We start from the raw sequence: 16,727 nt of genomic DNA, 5'->3' as shown, positions 1-16,727 counted from the left end.
ATACATCACTTAATGGCCTAGGCCCAAGATACATAGCTGAATTGCTCCCACGCTACGAACCATCTAGAACTCTTAGGTCAACAGGGTCCAGCTTATTAACTGTCCCTAGGATCAAATCAAATCATGGGAAGGCTGCATTTACCCACTATGCTTCTGCTGGCTCGAACAAATTGCCTGAAGACCTCAGATCTGCCCCAACCTTACTTACTTTTAAAAATAGACTAAAGACTTTTATGTTTACCGTCCCTTTTAACTGTTGACAGCTACTATGCAAACCCAATGAGTCCTCTATAAGTTTTTAGCTCTTTCTGCAACTGCTGCGCCTGTTGCTTAATGCACTTTTTATACTCCTTTTTAAAGTTTTGTTGTGATGCTTTTAAATGTCCATTTTATTCTCTTCTTTTCTTTTCCTTTCCTGTCAACCATTTTATGTGAAGCACTTTGAATTGCCTCTGTGTATGAAATGTGCTATACAAATAAACTTGACTTGACTGACTTCACTTCCCTTGGAGGTGCGCATTCCATTCATTAACGTTAATCACGGATAGGTTGAGGGTACAGCATGCAACTCATGGCCTAGCTGTTAAGAAAGCATTCCTTGTTTTTTCCCCCGCTTTGTCATTCCCATGTGGTGCGCAAACAGGTTTTCCCCAGTAAATTCAGAGGTAATTATGTGTGATCGCGGGAGAGCTTTTCTCAGAAGGCAAGTGTGACAGATCTTTATCCTGCCCTGTTCATGCAAACTTTCTAGTGAGGTTGTACAGTAGGCTACAGTAACGAGAGAGATGTTGTCTGGTCGGCCCCTCCTGTACAGAGGTGGTGTGTGTGTGTGTTGGGGGGGTGGGGGGGGGGGGGGGGGGGTCCTGCCCTGTTCATGAAATCTTTCTAGTGAGGATGTACAGTGATGAGAGAGAGAGACGTTCTCTGGTCCCTCCTAGATGAAAAGCAGTAAAAGGCAGTTTTCTCACATAAGTAGCCACAGCCGACCGGAGGTCCGTCAGGGTGGGGGCTCCTGGCAGCCCCATCTCAGCCCACACGTCCTTGAAATAGCGGGTTAGGTTTTTGGCTGGTCCCTTGCCCCTGGTTGTAAAAAAGTAATTGGTCTGGGGGTCCCGCTCGTCCCTCAGGACCAACCACGCCCGGAACCAGCCGTACTCCTCTGCGTCCAGGTAGATCTGAGCGTACCCATATGTTTTGTTGGTCTTGTGCTCGGCCACCTGCAGAAAGACAAGCCTATTCTTTCAGATTAAGCCCTGAATATCAAACAGTACAGTCATATCATCGCATCGTTCAGTTATAACACCTTAGTTGACTTTATAAAAACTTTACATTTCAGGGCTTTCTGTACATGTTGGACACTTGCGGCTTGTTCAGAACACAAGTTTGCTCCAGGACTACACTTTAAAGAGAACATGGAGGGAACATGCACTGCACTAGTTAACACCAACAGAACCAACAACCCAATGAGCAAAGGCAGCCTCATACTTACATTGATGAGGTACCCAGATTTGTCTCTGGCTTCCTCCGCCTCCCGGACCTCAGTTGTGGTGAGGTTCACCAGGACGCCAGCACGGTGGCCATACACTGAGCTTATGTAGGCTACAATATAGCCGTAGAGACGGAAGCGTGGCTGCATCGCGCCCAGCGGGGCCTTGGCAATGGCTTCTGAAAGGAGAAGACAGCACAGCAGAAAAATACATTTCAGCACATTGGAGAAACAGCGAGAGACAGAAAGCACAGCCAGGGAGAGACACACACAATGCGGAATCTACACTTACTTAGGGCATTGGGGATGGCGGCCTTGGACAGCTCCTGGCACCTCTGGAGGGTGGCCTGTGTCACAAGGCGCTTCTGCTTAGTGCTTTTCACTTTCATTTGGTGAATGGTGATTTGACGGTTGAGGCAGGCATCACACCTTTGGAGGCAGACGATAACCTCCTCGATCTGGTCCCGCGTTAGGCTAAAGTGGACAGGCTTGGCAACCCTGCTGAAGTACTTCATAAAGACATACACCTGATTGATGTATGTCTTCACAGTTGTTATCGAAAGGCCCATCTGCTGCAGCAATCGGGACCACCTGAGCAAGGGACAAGGTTGGATATAGTCTGTTCACATCAGGCTTGTGTTTTGCTATCTGTAATTGTATGCATGTGTCCGTGAGAGATAGTGTGTGTCTGTATGTGTATGTGTATGTGTATGTATGTGTGTGTGTGTGTGTGTGTGTGTGTGTGTGTGTGTGTGTGTGTGTGTGTGTGATAGAGTATTATAACTAATTATAAAAAAATATATAAGTGCACTTAAGGATTTTGTCAACTTGGTACAGGAAATGCCAGTTCCATGCACAGCCGCCTTTCCCGATCAAATAATGCATGAATATCCGGACCCGGCTGCACCTGGACTTGATGTTTTCGGACAATTTTGCATTGGGCTTGGAGCCGCCCTGCAGGTGGCGCCCATACTGTTCGATGAATCTGGCTGTGAAGACACAACAAATATGTCATTGAAATGTAATTATAATCACCACCGCAACACCCACCCACCCACTCCTCACACACACACACAAACACACACACACACACTTACAATGGCTATCCGGAAGTTTTAGTCCCAGGGGCTCCCTCTTCCCATGCCCTTGTAGTATAAAAGGGCAAAACTGGGGGCCTCGAATATGGCCTCATCTGAGTCCTGAGGGGTGCTTTGCCGGTCATCAAATGGGTCATCATGGGAGTCCTTGACCTTGATGGTGGGAGTACATGTAGACTGAATCATACAGTGAATAAAAGAGACGGACGGACAGACAGACAGACACACACACACACCTCGCCGTCTCCGTCGTCCTCAGACAGGTTCTCTCTTGCTCCGATGGCTAGGGGCAGTGCAGGTTATTTGTCAGGAACCTTTAAATTTAGGCCGAACGTTACAGTAAATAAGAGACAGACAGACAGACACACACACACACACACACACACACACACACACACACACACACACACACACACACACACACACACCTTTTACCTTTTCGTCTCGCTGTCTCCGTCGTCTCTCTCTTGCTGCCCTGGCTGCGGGCAGCTTCCTTGACTGGGAGGGAGAGCATGTGGCCGCCCCATCTTTGAGCCTCTGCAAATACAAAGCATAGTAAAACTATGATGTTGGCACTCATTAAATAAATAATTAGAATTAGAGAATTGTATTGCACACTCACCTGGTTCTTCAAAGACATATTTTTGCGGAGGAGCCTCCGCACCCTTGCTTTCAGGAGTTTATTTTCTTTACTGAGGGTCTGGCAGGACTGGCAAGAAGGGCCTGCCTCGACTGCCTCCCCTATGAATGATTCATCGCCCTCTTCCGCATCTCATCCACAATCACCTTCATCTCCTCCTTTTTATTTTTGTGGGAGGCCAGGTGGCGGTCCAGGTGTGTGGCCTCACGCTCTCCCTTCCCATACAGGCATCCGGGGAGGGGGCATGTGCCCCTCCGGATGCAGATCCGGCAGTTGGCCAATTTGGTCAGGATGTCCCTCTCTTTGATGTTGATGATAACGTGTTTGTGCTGCAGGTGCCCTGGCATGTTCTTGACATAAGCGGGACAGTAGGGGAGGGGGCAATAGAGTAGCCCCTTTTTACCTCTGGTCATGACTAGGAGAGAAGAGGAGAGTCATTTAGTTGGTATGAAAACATTTGGTAGTAGTAGTAGTAAAAACCTTTGAAATAGTGTATGTCTCCCTGTCATGAAGCACTTATGTATTACATTATAGGCACACAACTATTTTTTTGTCTTTACATCTCTGTGGAGTTTGGACATGTGTGTACGTATTGCAGAATTGCGTACTTGTTCGGCAATGTGGATGTACATCCCATGCAATAGTGTACCTGTAATTCCACATGTTTCATGATCTCCATTTCATTGAAGGGGGATCTACATTTGACTATAAGGGGCGAAATAGTCTAAAACATTGTAATATATAGTGTATGTATGTCTATCAAATAAAGATTTCAAGGGAGGACACTGGCTCATGAGGTTATCAGGTGTTCTTGGATGTACCACCCTTCGCATTGCAGATTTGATGCCATTGCACATTGCCTCCACATCCACCACGTGATGTTATAACGTTATATGGGGCAGAAATAGCCGATATACAGGCGAAAATAAAAAGATAGATTGGCTATGTTCTACTCATTACTGCTGTGTGTGCTGCACGTGGGAAGACCTGTCCAAGCGGTGCCGCGTCTATGTGCCGACAGACCGCAGTGCCGACAGTCCGCAATGCCGATAGCCCACAAGCAGAACCAGCTGAGCGAGGCGGTGTGCAGCGTGTCAGGGGACCGGTTGCCTCTCCTAGCCCCCACGCCTAAACCTAACCTCCCGCAGACCCTAACCCTAAACATAACCTCTCCCACGCCTAAACCTAACCTCCCCCAGACCCTAACCCTAACCTCTCCCACCCCCCACGCCTAAACCGAACGTTGGCATTGCGGGCTGTCGGCACTGCGGGTGGTCGGCAGAGCGGGTGGACCCCCTTCAGACATACAATTTAATGCGAATGAATGCAGCATTCTCTTGGCTCTGACAGACAGTCTGGTGCGTAGGTTCAACTTCCCCCCTCCGCTGGTTTTTCCTGTCCACACTGGCAGATTAACACGTAATTATAGAACATTTGTGCACAGCTAGGGTTCGCAGTGTCCACCTGCCACAAGCAAACCATGGCGTGGTTTCCACAGTGCCTCTCTTCCTCTGCACATGCCACTCGCAGGAAGTGGGGGTCAAGTTAAAATTATGACCTCATCCTCCGTGGGCATCGTTACTGGACATGATTGAGTGCTGATCCTGTCCCACTGACGCTCGAGCAGAGCCAGTGGGGGTTTGGATGGGTACAATGTGCTATTTTGGGTCAGCTGCGATTTAATTATCATGTACTCACAAGCATTTACTGAATAACACCATGTTCTGTGATGAGAGTGGTTTTAAGGTGGCACAATTCTGTCTTTTTGCAGTCAGCGTAATAGAATGCCAAGCATGTCGCCAGTGATGATGGAGAGATTCCCAAATGTATTCAGAGATATGTGGGTGACATGTTGACTTCCCCTGCACATTATGCCTATTCAGTTATGCTCATGGAGAAAGAACAGGCTGGAGAGTACACCGCGCATGTGTAGAATTGATCCAGTTTGATGAGGACCGTCTCTGAGAATGATATTCACTTTATTGCCACAATATACAAGATTACTATGAGGAATTTATGCAGTGTATCACTCATATCAATATTCAGAGATACAAAGGAGATAATTATCTGAAAGACACATTCATAAAATTGCAGGTGCAGTCCAAAATATACAACACGAATAGGGGGAGTGTTAAATAGGCATTATATTAAATAGGGTTAGGGTTAGGGTTAATTAAATAGGAATTTACAGTCCAAGGAATTAAATGGGAATTTAGAGTCCAAGTGGTGTACAATGTAGTTAACAAGAGTAATATAATGTAAATTTAAAGTAAAAAGTTCTGGTAGCAGAAACAGCTACTTTAATGTAACGAATGTTAGTCCAGCTGATGTTGCTGTAAAGTGATGTATGGTGGGGGGGTTGACGGGATGGGGACTTCGGCTCTGCTCCGGGGTTATTGGGGGGGTGGTAGAGTCCTTATTCTACAACAGCATGAGTGAATACTGGATTCTGATTGGCTAGCAACAGTGGTAAATAGGCCAACAATCTACAGTTCGGCTCCAACCGCAGTATCACTCCGCTCCCTGATGCTGACTCCGCTCCCTGTGCTGACTCCGCCCACTGTTAGCCTGTCAGTCTGCAAATCTCTAACAAGGAAATGGCCGATCTCTAACAAGGAAATGTCCGATTTCGTAGTAACGTTTGATTTACTGGGTGGATTGAGTTTTGAGCAGTGGTTAGATGAAGATGAAGGTGAAGTGAACAAAGAACGACATGGTGAAATTGGGGAGAGAGAACTGGCTGAGCTTGAGTTGTCACGAGTTCGGACTAGCGGGAGGTCGGACTAGCGCCCGGACCCCGAACCTGGGACTGTCAAACAAACAAACGCCCTCTGCCGTCACCAGATATCAACACACCACCACCAAAACGGGCTGCTTTAGATAACTGTTTAAATAACTGTACTTTTACAGGCAATGTATCAATAACTGTGAATCCCGTTAAGGAATAGGTTAGTTGTTTTTTGGCTCAAAGGCAACTAAATGTTTAGTGCAATCATTGATCTTGTGTATGGAACTATATTCTGTGGTGGAAGGATAAATGTATTCTGAAACCAGTAATGATTGTAAATAAATGAATTGGATGTTACAATTGTGTATTTTTTATATTATTTGGTAGCTGTTGTAGAAAACAAATTTAACACTCAAGGTCGGGGCTTGTGGCCACATTTACCACTGGTACTCGGCTTCGCCTCGTGCCACAACCCTGTACCAGTGGTAAATGTGGCCACAACCCCCTTCCTCTCGTGGTAAATTTGTTAAGTAGGGGGGGTTACAGGCCTTGTTGACACATTTGAACCTCATGTGTTTTTATGCCTCCGCCGGCATTATGGATCCGGGTTGTCCGTCCGTACGTACGTACGTCCGTCCGTCTGTACGATATTTGTTAACGCGATATCTGAGGAACGCCTTGACGGAATTTCATCAAATTTGCCTCAAACATCGACTTACACTCAAGGATGATCTGATTAGATTTTGGTGGTCAAAGGTCAAAGGTCAAGGTCACTGTGACCTCTCGAACGCCATTTTCAAGCTTGTTAACGCGATATCTCACGAATGCCTTGACGGAATTTCATCAAATTTGCCTCAAACATCCACTTACACTCCAGGATGATCTGATTAGATTTTGGTGGTCAAAGGTCAAAGGTCAAGGTCACTGTGACCTCTCGAACGCCATTTTCAAGCTTGTTAACGCGATATCTCAGGAATGCCTTGACGGAATTTAATCAAACTTGTCTCAAACATCGACTTGGACTCAAGGATGAACTGATTAGATTTTGGTGGTCAAAGGTCAAGGTCACTGTGACCTCTCAAACGCCATTTTCCAGCTTGTTAACGCCATATCTCACGAATGCCTTGACGGAATTTCATCACATTTGCCTCAAACATCGACTTAGACTCAAGGATGATCTGATTAGATTTTGGTGGTCAAAGGTCAAGGTCACTGTGACCTCTCGAACACCATTTTCAAGCGTGTTAACGCCATATCTCAGGAATGCCTTGACGGAATTTAATCAAACTTGTCTCAAACATCGACTTGGACTCAAGGATGAACTGATTCGATTTTGGTGGTCATTCCATTTTGGTTATCAAAGGTCAAGGTCACTGTGACCTCTCAAATGCCATTTTCAAGCTTGTTAACGCGATATCTCAGGAATGTATTGATGGAATTTCTTTGAATTTGCCTCAAGCGTAGACTTGGACTCAAGGATGAACTGATTACATTTTGGTGGTCAAAGTTCAAGGTCACTGTGACCACACACACCCAATTTCCAAGCTCTGTAACGCAACATCACAGGAGCGCCTTGACGGAATTTCTTCCAATTTGCCTCAAATGGCGATTTGGACTCAAGAATTAACTAATGGCGGAGCCATAAGTCCGCGTTGCGGTCGTTCTAGTTTCTGTAAGGTTTGACAAGGCCAATCATGACAGAGATATGAGTGCTAAAAAAAACAAAACTCTCTATTCACTTTAGGTGGAAAGCAATGAGCTATTTTGCTATCAGTGATACAGAAAGAGCAAGTAGGGTGTCACATCAAAGATCTGCATGATGCCACCTGTAGACACCCACTGTGTCACCACGGGTCAGATTAGCCAAGTATCGAGATTATCCTTCGGGATGGGGGTTTACTTTATCTTTTTTTTGTTTATTTTCCCATTCTCTATGGAACTTCATGCAGCATCTTTTTAGTATCTGTCTCTCTCTCTAGTGTGTGTGTGTGTGTGTATATGTGTGTGTGTGTGTGTGTGTGTGTGTGTGTGTGTGTGTCCCTGGTTAATTAGGAGGAATATGTTAATGGGACACCGTGAGCAGCCTAATTAAGATTCTGATTAGAGCAAAAATTCTGTCAGCCAGTCTCAATGTGTGTGCCTGTGTGTGTCCCATACAGTGATGTGTGTGTGTCCCCCATACAGTGTGTGTGTGTGTGTGTGTGTGTGTGTGTGTGTGTGTGTGTGTGTGTGTGTGTGTGTGTGTGTGTGTGTGTTTGTGTGTGTGTGTGTTTGCGCGTGCGTGCGTGCGCATGTGCATGAGCTCATGCATTTGCCTATGCCCATGTGTCACACTTGTAGGGGAAATCACCCCAGCTCACAAACAGGATACACAATGTACTCTGTTCTTCGGTTCTGATTTATTTTTGTGTTTATAATAGAGTTGGATGACCATACTTTGTAAAGAGTTTGAGAGTTTCTAACTTGACACGAACCATTGCAAATTGGAGATAACAATGGTGGGATTTAATCAATATGTGAAGGGACAAACAAGGAGAAATGCTTTCTAACTGTGGAGGGAGCTTATATGTGTCTACAGATCATTCAGATCATAATGTGGTAAAAAAAACAGGCTCTGTCAGACTTGGGGGCTTAGTTCTCCTTTAATAAATACTAATACTCATAATGAAGTGGTACCGTCAGCCTTTTTTTATTTTTGTAAGAATATAACAAAATAATAATCTATACCACCATGCCATTTACAGTCATAAACATACAGTCAATAGCTATACAATATTGATCACACATATGTAAAGTGGATATATTTTCCAGTTATAAATGTATCATCTTCCACTCCAAGTATCATAGCTTATGGCAGCAATCAGACACAAAGAAAAATGTTCCTTTATGTTCTCTTTATCTTTCTGTCAAACACTCACAAAAACATGCACACACACACACACACACACACACACACACACACACACACACACACACACACACACACACACAAAAATCCAAGGCTGAGAAGACTTCCTTCTTCCCAATGAAAAGCTCTTGGTGTTACTTGTCGTGGCCAGAGAACAGAGCACACAATACACAGTACAATACTGTATGCTGTCACTGGCAATTTTCCACTCCCAAAAGACCTTCTTTCAAAGTATTTTTTCAAAGGCTTTGTAAGCTTTCCACAGCCTTGGAAAAATAACTAAACAGAACATGCTATAAGCTGTCTCCCCAACTCGAATAGCTCAGGCGTGTTTCCAAGGAAAATGCGTCTTCTCTGAGACTCTTTACCCACTGACAGAATCGCTACAGTTCAGTCAAAGAGCATGGAAGGAAAGAGCCCTAGTCGGCCTGGCCATCGGGAGCACCGGGACAAATCCCGGTGGGCCAGTGGGCTGGTGGGCTGCTTGACCAGGGGGATTTTTTTTGGAGACAGTGACCCCCAGGGCCCACGAATGCAATTTTTTTGAGACAGTGACGCCCAGCGGCCCACTTTGGGAATGCACCATCCCCACAGGATTACTCGTGTGGAAATAGTGTAGAAGTGAGTGACTAAGCTAATAACCATAACAGCACATATAATTGACAAAAATCTCAAAATAAATAAAAACTAAGCATGCACAACCAAACATAACCATGCCACTCATCATAACTAGGGCTGGCACGGATCAGAAAACCCATGGATCGGATCGCGTGACGGATTTTGAGCCACGGATCACGGATTTTTCGGATCAGCAAAAAATATATATATAGGCTATATCAGATTTTTTCTCTCAAAATTAGATTTTCGATGTGATTTTTTAATACTATTATACTTCTCTAACCATTTGTTGCCCTGCACAGCTCAAAAAATATTTTTTTCTCATGACACAATTTATGCTTTTACTCTGAAGGCAGAACAACCCAACTTCCTGTTTTAGGTGGCACTGCGCCTAACTTCCTGGCTGTTGCTTGCTAACGTAGTCACTTGAGACGGGTAGGCTACAGACCAGACCGGGTGAGTCTGGAAACATAACGTTGATGCTACGTTAACTCATTCACCGCCAATGACGTCTTTGACGTGTTATCAGAAATAGCCCTCCCCGCCAATGACGTGTTTGACGTGTTTTTGTTTTTATTGGTGCAGCGCCTGCAGCAAACACTTGCCCAGCCTGTGACACAGACACAGGTCCCTGCCTTCAAAGGGTAGCCGACAGCACGCGATCAAACACATACCGCAGCTGTTGTTTTGAAATTGAGCAAGAGGAAAAGCAGCAAAACGGGTAACGCTTCCTTGTGCAGACAGGAGAAACGCCATTGAAACGCCCTCGGCGCGCTGCACGAGCTGGAGTCGCCTTCCTCTGTGCCAGCCAGGAGAAAACGGGAGAAAGTAATCAAGAGATGTGTTTGATCATCGGAGGAATGAGGAAATGATCGATCAGTTTGCGAGGGCGGTGAGGACGTGTTGAATAGCCGAGGGGAAAACGGGAACGATCAAATAGAGAGGATATGACAGGGAGACATGGACGAGGACGCGTGTACCAGAACAAATCAAAATAAACACAGGAACAGCTAGGCAGCAGCGGCAGAAGGCAGACACAGCAGCCCGCTGTCCTTCTCAAGAGCTCTTCAGTTGGTTCATGAAATCGCTGGGCTGCGTGCCCTCCAGTGTTGCTCCTGGCCAATCCCAGCGCCACAGGGCGTGGTTATTGCTTATCCTATGTGGGGTTAGAAATCTAAAAGGGGGATCGTGTGTGTGTGTGTGTGTGTGTGTGTGTGTCTGTCTGTCTGTCTGTCTGTCTGTCTGTCGGTGTGTCTGTCTGTCTGTCTGTCTGTCTGTCTGTCTGCACACTCACTCACACCGAGTAAACTGTATTGTTGAATGTAAAAAAAAAAGCACTTCATGTGTATATATTAGGGGTGTCACAATATATCGTCCCACGAAATTTCGCGATAGTAAAACGTCACGATATGTATCGTTGAGATGAAATCTCATATCGTGAAAAAAAAAAAAAAAAAAAAAAAAAAAAAATTTCTTTTTTTTTTTTCAAAAGTAGACAAAGAAACGTCTTTGTTTGTTGAAGTTCAATGTGTGGAAAGTAGTTCAGTTGAACAAGTCTCTGAAGAGACACATGAGAAGTTATACAGGAGAGAAACCATTCAATTGAGTTTCTGGCAAAACTGTTTACTTGACAGGAAAAACTGAAGATGCATAAAAAATAGACTAAGAAAAGTCTTGTTGTTTGAGTTTGAAGAAAAACTGAAGATGCATAATGAGAATTTATACTGCTGAGAAACCTTTTAGTTCAAAGTAAATCTAAGTGACGGTGTAACTCATTCTATTTCATAAGCCTTATCTCCAATCTCATGTTTTTTCTAGTTGTTATTGTAATAACAATTTCCCACAACAGCATGTTTTGTATTTGTGCATTTCAAATAAAATACTACTTTTCCAGTCATATATTGTCATTATTCAAGTTTAAAAAAATATTGTTAAAATCGTATCGTATCGTATCGTTATCGTGAACCCAGTATCGTGATACGTATCGTATCGTGAACTGAGTGTATCGTGACACCCCTAGTATATATATATATATATATATTTTTTTTTTGTCATTTGTGTCCTAACGAATAATATTTACATGTCTGATGTCAATACAGTTCAAAATAAAAGAATTGAGAGTGAGTTATGCCTGAGATTGTGCCCTTTTACAAAAATTGCCTTTTCTCCTGTTTATTTTCTCTGGGAGACCTTCTGGGGGAAAACAGGGTGTATATAAATGGCTATAAGTAGAGTACAGAACATGCTAAAAGCTCACTTTTTTTTTCCTGGTGAACCCAGAGACGTACATCTTCATTTTGAGGTATTGCAAATCACTCTGGTGCTAATAGATAATTTACTGTGGGTCTTGAAAGATGACCAACAATTATGAAAATCTTTGGCCTGTGCTAAATATTGGCAGTCCTAAACTGGCCCTGAATGAGTTAAGCTACTCAGTAGCCCCACGTGTTGTTTTGGCTCTCGTTATATTGTGCAGCCGGCAACACGCTGCTCGCATTCCTGTGCTTTTTCAGAGGTGTTGAAATAAGTTTGTTGTCTTTAGTAGCCACTAGCCACAGCCTTCAGAGAGACTTTACAGCGACGACAAGGGATGAGGAAGCTCACTGTGTTTGCCATGATGCCTGTCTGTGTCTGGCTGCGCTGGCAGGCGTTCTCATACACTAACGTTAAACGTTAAATGAAACGAAAGGGGGGGGGGGGGGGGGGGGGGGGCGAAAGGGGGGAGGGGTCCGCGGACCATTGACGTTCCGAACCGCGTTCCGAACCGTGGGGGCAGCAAGCGGGGATCCTGAACACAGGTCTGAAGACAGCTGGCAGCAGAGAACAGCAGACCTGAACACAGGAGAAGTCATGAATCAAAAATGGTTCATCCAGGAAAATACAGGAACGAGCAAACACGAGAGTGGCTAGGCGTACTACCACATATGGAGACTAAACAATCTGGCGACGAGTCACTGGAGAGCCAGGGTATAAGTAGAGGCGTCTGGTAATTAGCTGATCACCTCCAGCCGTGCAGCAGCCCAGGTACCAGGTGCAAATCTCCGCCCACTACACACAACACTCAGGAGAGGGGGAAACACAGGGAGAAAACAGACAAACACGACAAGACACTTTCTGTCCCCTGACAGAATTCTACTGATAGAAATATGAAGTTGTATCATAACCTGTATGTAATTTTTTTTATTGATTCGCGGTACTCGTTTTATTTATTTATATACTTTATTATTTTTATCGTGTAGTTTATTTGTGGCTGTTTGGAGTTGCAATGATACTTTTCTGCCTTTCATATATCTTTTAGGTCTGTGCAACATGTGGGTATGTGGGTCCTTGGCACAACCAGCCAATGCTGCACCGAAACATGCCCGCCTGCAACCTCTTACTGAGTGGGGCCATCCACTTTTCAGGTTGTATGGCTACCCAGACCATAAGGATGCTGAAGCTGTTTGGACTTCAGTCCATCAGTGTCAGCACCTTTTTCCACCATCAACGCCTGTACACCATCCCTACCATTGTGCAGACCAGGCAGACTGAGCAGGCAGCAATCTTTGGAGAGCTGAAGGAGATGGGCAGAGGACTAATCCTCTCTGGGGACTGCAGGTAGTACACTTCAGCTTGTATTGACAGAGAAACAAGGTGTTTTTTTGGGGGGTAATTTCTCTGTTTGTAATTACATTTTCTTTTTCAACATGTTGTGCTTCTGTTCTGAAACAGGCCTAGGTAAGGCTTTGGATGCTGCTGCAAAAGAGAGTGTCAGAACCTGAAGCTGTGGAGGCCCGCTATTGTCAACCATTTCTACTGGACCGCTGCGAGCACACCTAGTGGAGATGCAGATGTGATGGAGGCCAAGTGGCAAAGCATGATCAACCATGTACAGGACATACATGAACACGACACTCCTGCATTTCCCTGCTGTGCACATCCACCTCTGGAGGGAGAAGCAAGGGACACAGAGTGGTTGGAACCAGGTACACAACATTTAGTGGTTCAATCTTCAGTGTGCTTGTTAGTGGTTTATTTTGGGTCTATGAATATATAACTCCGAATGTGCTAAGAATTGTGCTGTTATTTAACAGCACTGTTGAGAGGTGTAGTCAAGCCTCTCTCTTTAATTGTCTGAGCTTCTGTAAAGCTGCTAGTTCTCATTATAAAATGCTGTTGTGTTGTAACAGTAATTGACCTTGAGCCCTGTCTCAAACTATGCCATATTTGGTCCTTGGATTTGAGGGAAATGGGCCTGGAAAGTCCTTGAAAAGTCATTGAATTGGATGGCTAAGAAGGTGTGGGGACCCGGTATCAGTGTATGTAATAAATGCATAAGTAGACAGTTAACTCATTGAGTGCCAATGACGACTAAAGTCGTCAATTGAAAAAGTAACGTTCAGTGCCAATGACGACTAAAGTCGTCAATTGCGTTTTTTGACGGTGGGACGTGGATCAAAGCCAGATCCATCTCCTGTAAAATTTTGGGGCATGTTGAATGTGTATAACCTATTTTACCGACCCATTAGGTGGCGACAGTGCTCTCCAGATTAGAGAAAGGCGAGGAAAAAAGAGAGAAGAAGTCATGGGAAACGGAAATCGCATCGATATGCATGAAGCATAACGTTAGCTGTGCCTGTGAACAGCAGTCAATCTGCTGCGACAATTGAGCCCCTCCGTCTCCGCTGCAATAGCCCCTCCATATGATTTAGTTGCCGACACCAGCGTCTTTCTGAAAAGTTACATTATTCTCAGCTGGGAGCCGGCGACACGCTGTGAAAAAGCGGGGGGATGCAGCGCACTTTTCAGTGCAGACAGAGCAAACGCAGAGCGAGAGCAAACGCAGCAGAGCCCCAGAGACACTCCCACGGAGGAGGAGGAGGGGGGTGGGGCACGCAGGGCAGCAGAAAGCCCAGAAAGCCCAGAATCGGATGCAGCTTCATCACAGCTCACAACCGAAACCCCAGAAACGAGCGAGCCCGATCCAGACTGCCCCGACGAGCGGCCGCCATCCAGGCAGCAGAGACTCGCCTGACACAAGCAGCACTCAGAGCGAGCAGAGCCACCAGAGACACACCCACGGAGGAGGAGTTTGGAGTTGAGGGGGGTGGGGGTGCTGTTATATTGAAGGGAATTACTGTTCAGATGTTTCAGGTCAGAAAATATTAGCTTCAGAGTCAGTGATTTGCTTGAAATGCTATATTTCACAAAAGGCTCAATATCTCAGCTTCTAAATGGAAACGCCTGTATTTGCTGTTTTTGACCTATCTTCTCCGGCTGATAACTAAAGAACGGAAAATGATATCAATAAACTTTTTTTTGCTGCTGATACAATAGAGTCGCATCGTTCTTTGTGCGTGTTCGGTGTTTACATAGTAATATCACACAATATTCTGTGGGCCTCAAGAAATCACTGAAAACGCTCTGAAACTCTGGCACTGGGAGCGTCCGTTCTCCAAAAGTGGCTGGCACTCAATGAGTTAAACTTTAACTTAAAGTTAAAGTAACACCAGAAAAAAAATCTTTTTTTGCAGGATCAACTGTAGCCACTAAATTGGAGAGTGTTGCTAGTAGAACAGCACTGGTGAAGGATGTCCGCCAGTTATCCCCACCATGGCCGTAACTAGCTATGAGGACGGGGAGGTCCGGACCTCCCCTAATATTTCAGAGAAAAAAATAAAACAATCTGCATGGAAAAGCATGAAAAACATGGGATCGCTTTTATTTTTAAACGAAAGGCAGGTCAGGCAGGAAGTCATCTGACGCCGCGTCCGCGGTAACTTGATTCCGAGAGAGCAGCAGCATGGTGGTGAGTGATGACTGTCTGTCTGCCTGGCGAGATAATTGAAGGTGAGCGAGCTGCGAGACAGTGAGCGAGTGAACGACAGACAGTGAGTGACACTGACAGATTTTTTTGCAACAACCAAGAAAGTAAGTGTCTAGTCTGTCTCTTAACACGTTCACTGCCGTGGACGAGATATCTCGTCAAGCAGAAACCAACGGTTGACTGCCAATGACGAGATATCTCGTCCAAATTTTTTTTTTTTTTTGACGGTGGGACGTCGATCAACCCCTTTTACATCTCCTATTAAAATATGGGAGGTATTGAATGTGTATAATCTATTTTACCGACCCACTAAGTGGCGACAGTGCTCTCCAGACGAGAGAAAGCCAAGCAAAAACAGCCGCGTGAGGAAGCCATTCTCATGAAAATGGATTGGCGAAAACGCTTTCGCTTTCGCGCAGGGAGCTGGCGGTGGGGGATTGCAAATTTGCATAATAGATTATGGGTGCAACACACTTTGAAACACGCAGCATAAATAAGACCAGAATCGCAAAAGCTTCATCAAAGCTCTCAACTGAAACCCCAGAAACGAGCGAGCCCATCCAGACTCGCCCAAAGAGCGGCCACCAGCAGACAGGCAGCAGCAGCAGCAGCAGAAACTCGCTTGTGACACGCCCGCTGCAGAGCCAGGGAGGCAGGAGGAGAACACACACGGAGGGAGGAGTTTGAAGGAGAGGGGGGTTTCCTGCTGTTATGGAGGAAATTACTGTTCAAAACTATTGTTTAGATGTCTGACGTCTTACTGATGCCAAAAATGAATGGTTAAAGTGACTGTTCTATCGAATTTCACAAAAAGCCATTTATCTCAGCTTACATTTTCAGACGCTGAAACCATGCTGTATTCAAGTGCTAATGCCTACATAACTACTAACTCTACAAACTAACTCTTTTAGACAGAGAAAGCACACATTCTATTAGTTCTTTTGAGATATTTTGTGTTCACAAAATCTTAGCAGAAAATAATCCTCGGCTCTTGAAAGATGAGCCAGAATCCTCAAAAAAAAACCTTGGCAGAAGCTACCTACAGTAAAAAAAAAACGGCTGGCAGTGAATGTGTTAAGTAATGTTACCTGTGTGACACGTTGGGATGCTACTGGCTAATCATGCATGATGCCAATTGCCAAGCTCCCGAAGTCAGGTATGCAGGTGGCTATATGCATGGTTTCAGTTTCATGACCCAATAAGTAACAAAAAGAGGTGGTGTAAAGTTAAAAACAACATAATATATTTTATTTTATTTTTCAATCGTTCCTATCAGGAATAAATAAATGTCCCTCTGTATGTTTTTATTTATTATCGATGATGACTTTGTGTGTTGTGTACGGCTTGGGTTGTGTACCTGTGTTTGTAGGTGTCATTTTGATATGAATTTGGCTAAAACAGTTTGTGTTTGTTAGTTACAATTATGTTGACAGGAGAGCTGAGC

The sequence above is a fragment of the Poromitra crassiceps genome (genome assembly GCF_964638095.1).
Source record: "Poromitra crassiceps genome assembly, chromosome: 1".
Taxonomy (NCBI): Eukaryota; Metazoa; Chordata; class Actinopteri; order Beryciformes; family Melamphaidae; genus Poromitra; species Poromitra crassiceps.
This window is presented reverse-complemented; position numbering follows the sequence as displayed.